This window comes from Arachis hypogaea, chromosome 11 (genome assembly GCF_003086295.3).
Source record: "Arachis hypogaea cultivar Tifrunner chromosome 11, arahy.Tifrunner.gnm2.J5K5, whole genome shotgun sequence".
Classification (NCBI taxonomy): Eukaryota; Viridiplantae; Streptophyta; class Magnoliopsida; order Fabales; family Fabaceae; genus Arachis; species Arachis hypogaea.
In genome coordinates this window covers 35,968,401-35,976,822 of record NC_092046.1, presented here as the reverse complement: position 1 = coordinate 35,976,822, position 8,422 = coordinate 35,968,401, and positions in this window count along the sequence as shown.

Sequence of the window (8,422 nt, the reverse complement as noted above, 5' to 3'; positions counted from 1 at the left end):
CGGAATGGAATGACAGCTATGAAGAGATACAAAGAATTTTCCTTTGGACTGAAATATACGGCAAGTCGATGTCTTTTCTAATGCCCACACAAAACTTTCCTCTCATTTTCATTTTCTTTCCACTTTCCAAATTATTAATAATTAGTATTGTTGTTATATTATTTTCTTTGCTAGGCATAAGGTGTTCATCAAATTAAATGTATTATCATTTTCTTAAAAGGTTGAATTATATATTTTTGGTTCATATGACTTTTCTTTGGATAATATATTTAATTAATTATAGTAGTTTATACGCTTTAGAGGATTTATTATTTTTGATCTCCTTAAACTTAGATCGACGGACTTGTTTTAACATAAAATTAAGGGGATAATGTTATTTGTATATGAAAAAAATAAGTGTGTATTTATTAAATACTTAACTTTATTATTTACATCATACAAGTAATTTATTTCTTCTTTTTTTTTCTTTCTCTATGCCTCCTCTTTTTCTTCTCATTTTTCTTCTTTTTTCCTGCCTCCTCTTCTTCTTCTTCTTCTTCTTCTTCTTTTTCGTTTCTGCACGTTCTTCTTTCTCTTCTTCTTCTTTTTCTTCTTTTCTTTCTTTTCTTGCCTTCTCTTTCTTCTTCTTTATTTACGTGCTTTTTTCTCTGTTTTCTTTCTTCGTTATTCTCAATTTTCATTATTTTTTGACATCAAACTCTGAAATTGTTTTTGAAGAAAAAGAAGCAGCAGAAGATGAGGAGGAGAAAGAGAAAGAGTTCTGCATAAGGTGTACTTCAACAAATTTTGGGTGTATTTCTTAAATCCTTTGGGTGTATTTCTGTAATCCTTTGGGTGTATTTTATAATCGTTTGGGTGAATTCCTGTAACCGTTTGGGTGTATTTCTGTAATTCTTTGGGTGTATTTATGTAATTATTTGGGTGTATTTCTGTAATCGTTTGGGTGTATTTCTGAAGTTCCATTATCTTCAAAACGATTTCAAAGCTTGATTTCAGAAACCATGAAAATCGAAAAAAAAAAAACGAAGCAAGAATACCAGTGATAAACACAGATAAAACAACGAATGAAAAGGCAAAGAGAGAACACACAAAGGAGATCAAATTTGACAAGAAACTCGTTTTCATGGAAGAAGAAGAAGAAGAGTAGGAGAAGAAGAAGGAGAAGAAGAAGGAAGAGGAGGAGGAGAAGGAGGAGCACGCCATGAAAATCGTATATGGGTCAGTGTGTTTTTTGTTAAGTTTCTCCCAACTTGTATGATAACTTGTAAACCAAATGACTTGTATGTGTAGCATTCCTCTTTTTTTTTATCCACTTTTAAACAAAGAACACTAATGGACACAAAATTTAAAAAAATAAACACAAATTTTTTAATAAAAATTTTACCCTTTTTTTATAGATATTTTTATTAATTCACTATTGCTCTTTTTTATTCTCTTATGAAAAAAAATTCTAATTTTACTTTCTTCTCTGTATCGTCGTTCACTATAAGAAAAATGCTTAGCACCGTTAGGTGTTAGCGTCAGATTTATCAACAGATTATCAGCGAATTTAGCAATAAATTCATCAGATAAAAAAATTATTGTCGGATTCTAATTTCTGACGGTAAATTCGCCGATAATATTTGAAAAAGAAAAAAGATTGATTGACGCGAGTATTACCGTCGGATTTATAGGCGGATAAATCCAACAGTAACCTTGATTAGTGAAACGTTGCGTTTGGAGCACCCGCGAAGCTTTTTTCCGCCGATAAATCCGACAGTAATCGTGCCCTAAATTCGAACCGCGAATCCTCTTCACCCTCATTTCAAATCTCTCTCTCTCGCTCGCTCTACTCATCCTCTCGCCTCCCACTCTCTTTATAACCCTCAAATCTCATCTTTCCCTCAACATTCTCTCCAGTAGCTCCTCTGACAGCTCTCTCGTCGTCTATCGATTCGCTTCTCTCTCTCTCTCTCTCTCTCTCTCTCTCTCTCTCTCTCTCATTGTCGCCAACTTTGCCAACCGCTCCCGTAGCGCCGGCCACCACCAACATTCTACCGTCGCCGTTGTTGTTGCTGCTGTCTCATTGCTCTCTCTGTCTCTAGCAACAGTTATTGACATTACGCCGACCACCAGCAACCACTTCCAGCCACCCGTCTCCCTTTTCTGGTAATATCATTATTTTCTAATAATTTTTATTTTTTTAAGTTAAGTTTAGGATTAATTTAGGTTTTAGTTGTTAATTAGTATTATGATTTAGATTTTTAAGTTGCTTAACGTTTTATGGCTTGATTATCTTCATTAAAGATTTCATTAATCTAATTTTGAATATTGAAGTTTGTTTAAATGATTGAGTCGAAGTTGATTAAAGATTAAAAAGGGATTAATATCTCTAATAATAAAATTTATTAGTGACAATATTTAAAGCCTCTTAGTGGGTGGATTAGGATTTGAACCCTTGTTTCTTGTCTTAATGATTGAAAAAATTAATAACTTAAAGACAATTAAAGATAACAAACCAAGAAAATTTATGTTGAGTAAATTAGTTTGATATTTGAAAAGTTGAGTAGGGTTGAGAGATATTTGATTTTGATAGAATTCTTGAAGGGTGGAGAAATCTGAATTTTAGGCAGGGTAGGTTCGGTCAAAATTTTATAAGATTTTGAATAAAATTAAAAAATAAGAATAATGGAAATTGTTGTTGCAAATTTGAATTTTATAATATTTTATAAAATTTTAATTTGATTAATTCTAAGCAAAGAATTATGTTTAGAAATGTTTTAGTGAAATTTAATAGATGCAATTTTGAATTTAATTGGTATGCTCTTTGCAGACATGATGACAGGAAGAGATGTGACGAGTCGGCCTCGTTTTCATGGTAGAGGGAGGGTGTCTACTGGTATTCATGGGACTTTTCGGTCCTCGCCCTTTACTCTAACTACCTCTGGGACTTCACAAACAATGGGTGTACAAGATCAGCCATTCATCATTATGTGAGTAAACATCGTGAGTATAAAATTTTCAATTAACTGCAGTCCTAATCATAACATGTGTTATACAGGAATCTTACACGTAGAGATTGGCGAAGGTTGCAAGTTAGCAAACTCAGCAGACTAGAGACGACGACAACAACTCCGCTACAGGTGAAGTGATCCCGACACAGTTTGGCGTGAGACCATATCTGAGCCATACCAAAACTGCATCTATTGGCTGGGATCGTTCTTCGCCGACAACTTCTGCACCTCCACACTGAAATATTCATCCACCTCTGCCACCAGCCAGTCCGTCGATCCCAAGGACGACGTCAATTTGAGGGAGCAGATGTTGGAGCTCACCCGGAGCCTTCACCAACAAGCTTAGCAGTGGCAACAGTCTGAAGAGAAGTATTAGGAGATCCTCACACACCTCTCAAACACAGATTGCCTTAGGCTGGAGTGGAGGTAGGAGCTGAAGCGGCTTCAGTGGATGGAACAACAGATGAATGGTGTACCAAGATCAGATGTGGGCTAGTGGCAGCGGCACTTCTACAAAGGCACTGACATCACGTCATAGTCTTCTGCCTTAGCAGGACCAAGGGGATGACAACGATGATGACTATCAGGATCTTCTGTTACTCTTCTCTTTCTCAGTCATATAACCAAGTATTATTATGCCTCTCCTCTTGTTGTTTTTTATTTTTGTTTTTAATTTTTTATTCAAAAAGAATTTTATTCCTCTTTGTTGTTATTTTTTTTATTTTTAATTTTTATGATTTATCAATCTGAAAATTATATAAGAAGAAGAGCTACATTTTTCTTTGACAGAATCTTAAAATTTTACGATGATACTATGAATGAATGAATGAAAAAATTATTTTGGATATTAATATATTGATGTATTTTGTTCATAATGAAAAAATGAACAAAAAAATTATATTGAATTTGTCTCTTGTTATTAGTTTGAACTTAAAATTAAAATAATTAGTGGGTTATGTTGTTGTTGTTCTTATGGCAGTTGCTTTTATTGCTACTCATTATTTTTAGTATATGTTAATTAATAATTTATGAGTTGTTCTTTATCTGTTGATTAGGAAAGAATGAAATCATTAGACCTCTCTGAGCAATTTAGACAATTTTATTATTTTATAATTCAGGCTGAGCTTGAGGTAGTTACAATATCAATTTTGATATTTATATTTTTGTATTTGAGAAATAGGAGAAAAAAATATTTGTTGATTAGGAATAGAGAAACTAATTCTAATCTCTTAAGACGGAATGTGTTAAACCGCATAATAGAAATGAGCGATAGAAACTGTATTTGGGAGTTAAAGATGAGTGTAGATGCATTAGGAAGATTTTATGAGTTACTAAAGTTCAGAGTGGATTAAGAGATGAATGTCGTGTAAGTATACCTAAGCAAGTGATTATATTTTTAATATTACTAGCTCATCATAAAGGAATCGCACACTTCAAGTTAGATTTTATAAGTCAAAAGAAACAATAAGTAGGTATTTCAATAAGGTGTGATCCTCGGTCATACATGTCCAAAGCCTATTGTTTGCAAAAGATATTCCTGTTCCAGAGGACTGCATAGATCTCAGATGAAAATGGTTCAAGGTAAATCTAGTGAATAATTAAGTTAGTGGTTTTGTATAATCTATGATTTTGTATTGAATTAGTCTTGACAATTTAATTTCTTTTGTTTAGAATTGTTTAGGAGTATTAGATGGAATATATATAGATGTGACTGTCTCTGAAGAAGATAAACCACGATACCAAATAAGAAAAGATAAAATATCAACCAACTTCTTAGGCGTATACAAGTGAGATATGAACTTTGTGTACGTACTTAGTAGATGAGAAGGATCCACTTCGATATAACCTCAAGATAATAATTGGTATGTAATCCTTAATTTTTAGGTAACAAAAACATTTCAATGCTTTTAATTCATACAAATTCCTTAATCCTCATCATGTATCTCTTTCACTTTATAGAAAATTATTATTTAGTAGATACGGGTTATACTAATTGTAAGGGATTTCTAGCACCATATAGACATACTCGATACCACGTATAAGAATAGGCTCATAGTAGAAATGCTCCTAAAAATTTTTGAGAATATTTTAACTAGAAACACTATTCAACTAGGAATATTATTGAGTACTTTTTGGTTTACTCAAGAAGATATGGATAACTTTAATGAGTCCTTATTTCTACAAAATTAAGACACACAATAGAATAATTATTGATTGTTGTCTATTATAAAATTTTATTTAGCTTAACATGGACTTCGATCCTTAGGAGGACACACTACTTAAGGAGGAGCAACTGCTTATTGGAGAGCAGCAACATGGTGGTAATGAAGACGGTGATGATGAAATGATTGAGAGTGTAAAGGCATTAATGAACGGACTGCTTGACGAGATAATTTAGCAAATGTAATATATAACGAGTAGATGAATAGCCGAATCAATTAGTTAATTTATTTGTTGTATATGTGTTTTATTGGAATCTTTCAATTTGTTGTGTTGGACCTTTGTTGTAATAACGAAAAAATTGTAATCATTATTTGGACTACATATAGCACTTTTTTAAATGTATCCTATTTTATAATTTATTACAATGATCATCACATATGCAATGCATATTTGAATTTTGATTGAGTTAATCTAGATTGTAAGGAAAAATGGACAGATATGTTTGTACAAAGATGTATGAAAATTTTTCAAGTGATGGCTTTTAGATAAGTCATTGCAAGAATAAGATTAAAAGAATAAAAAAAATATTAATTTGCAACTTTCATGACAGCCTGTAGCGATTTTGGATGGGATGATGTGAAGCACTATATAGTTTTGAACAACAAAGAGATCGTAGCGGTATATTTGAAGGTTAGTTTATTAGTTTGAATTTACTAAATTATTTTTATTCTATTCAATATTTATTTCTATACTTCTATGATAATATTGTAAATTTTTTTCTAGAAACAAGGACAAAGCTTGTATACTCTAGAAAAGCTCTTTCTCTTTTATTTGCGTTTGGAGAAAATATTTGATGTGGTATAAATAAAGAATGCATGTGAATTTATAATGCAGTGGAGTATGAATTATATGGCTAGGCCTAGGAATGCAAGATGTATATGTGATGTGCATGTATGCAGAAGGAATAAGTGCAAAACAAAAACTAAATGCCAATTTCTTTGGTGTTGCAGGCTACGTGGAACATAGCCTAGAAGAACAAAAAAGGAGGTAACACTATTTTTAATCTTTAATGCTTTATATTTGTGTCTGTTTTTGGTTGATAATCATGATTCATTCCTCTTTACTTCACTTTACTTTTGAATTTATTTGTTCCCAAAATCCTTAAACATGTAACAAAGGACTTCTAAGCAATATCTTTTCAATAAGTTGAAGAAATTTTTTTATTTCGAAAAAAGTAAGATTAAGAAAAGTGGGATTCTAATAATGTGATTGTGTAATGAGACTGGATGTTTGTAAAATCCTACATGGAGAGCTTTAAGACATGGAGTGAAGATTAAAGAAATATTATAGAGATTCTCAAAAATCTATAGAACCAAGAAACAATAAGAAAAGAAAAAAAAAAACAAAGAGAAAGGCCCAAAACTCTTAGCACTAATGGCTAGGAAGGTTAAAAAGAAATAAAACTTAAAGAGTTTCCTAGTTAAGTACTTGTAGTGTTGCTGTGTCAAGAAAAGAGGCTTGAGCAAGTAAATCCGATGGGTGCTTCATCACCCGATACCTTGAACCAATTGGTTTAGGAGTGTCGATTGAAAACTCATCTTAAAAAATCGCCTTGAGATAGAACACTTAGAGTCAAAGTCAAGTGCACATAACCCACCAAAAAAGAGCTAAGAAAAGAAAATAAGTAAAGCTGAGGAAAGAAAATAATTATAACAAAAGAAAAAGAAAGGGAAAAAGCTATCTTCAAGGTGAAAACTCAAAAAGAGACCTCTATAATATCATCCAAATGAAATTTCTAAGCTCTAAGACTTTTAATTGTAGGCCTAGAAAGCACTGAAATCCATACATGATCACACAATTTGGAATTTACTCCACTATCACTTGATCACTTCACTCACTAAAACTTCATGGAACAATTCTTCAACTCGCTTCAATTAGAGAATCATTTGTGCATAGTTCTTTTTTTATTTGGGGACAAGCAAGATCTTAAGTTTGGTGTTGTGATGCATGAGAATCTTTAATTGATTTTCTTTATTATTTCTTTGAATAAAGTTAGTGATCTCCTTATTTTAATTGAGATATTTATGTTTTAATCAATGCTCTTTGGAGTTGCTTCGAGCTTTGATATGTTTAGGAAGTTGTTGAAAGATTTTAGGCAAGAATAAAGGAGGAGAAGGACAACCAAAGAAGCCCCTGGGAGAACTAAGAAAGCTGGCATGAAAAAAGAAGCAACCTCCCAGAGAACCAAGAATTGAAGACAAGCCCTAGAGAAGTACAAAGAGAATTTGTAGATGCTATCAATCTTGACCTCTTCATACTCTAACAAGCATAACTTAAGTTATAGAGGTCCAAATGAGGCAGTTCTATCGGCGTTAAAAAGCTAACATTCAGAGCTTCAAAACGATATGCATATATTTATAGTAGACATTCAGTTTAGACTACGAACGACCCTCGCCTTTGACGTCAAAAAATTAGCGCGAAGAAACTTGGCGTGCCACGCCCATACATGCCCAAAAACACCCTCCATGCACCAAAGACCCCCTGGGAGGTGCCCTTCGATGGCGTGAAATGCCCCCCTCATGCCCATACATCCCTCCCATTCCCAAGACACACCCAGCCACTTTCTCCTACACCCAAAACGCACCTATACATGGCCATACACTCTATCCACCTTCAAGCAAGGGCGTGCCATTTCCCCACATGCCATTCCACATCATGCAACACTCTAAGCTCCAACATGCGTTGGCATGCCATTCCCCAGCAACGTTCATGTATGCCAACTTCTCCATGCATTGGAGTGCCATGCCCAACTATTGGCGTGTCCCCGCCGGGCCAAACTCTAGAAGGCCAGATCAAGCAACCCTCGAAGGCGTGCCACGCCCTGTCCCGCCCTCCACACGCCACACACTAAGGAGATTGGCATGCCACTCCTTGGCCCAAGTTCTAATGACCTCCGAAACACCTTGGCAAGCCACTCCACTTCCACAAATTGTCCAAGTTTCACATCAAGTCCAAGATTAAGTTGCAAGCCTATGGTTTTGATGAAGTAACACACCAAGCTTTGAATCTTAATCACAAGGAGAAGTTCACTCCTAGTTTTAAATTAATTAAGAAAAGATTTGATTAAATTTTGTTTTGAATTTTAAAGTTAGGTTTAGGTTAGAATTTAAATAAGTCGAGAAACTATTCCACGGACAATACATATCACATTACACGTATTATATCACACTTTACAATTCTTGTTTTTGTTTTCTCTGCAATATGAG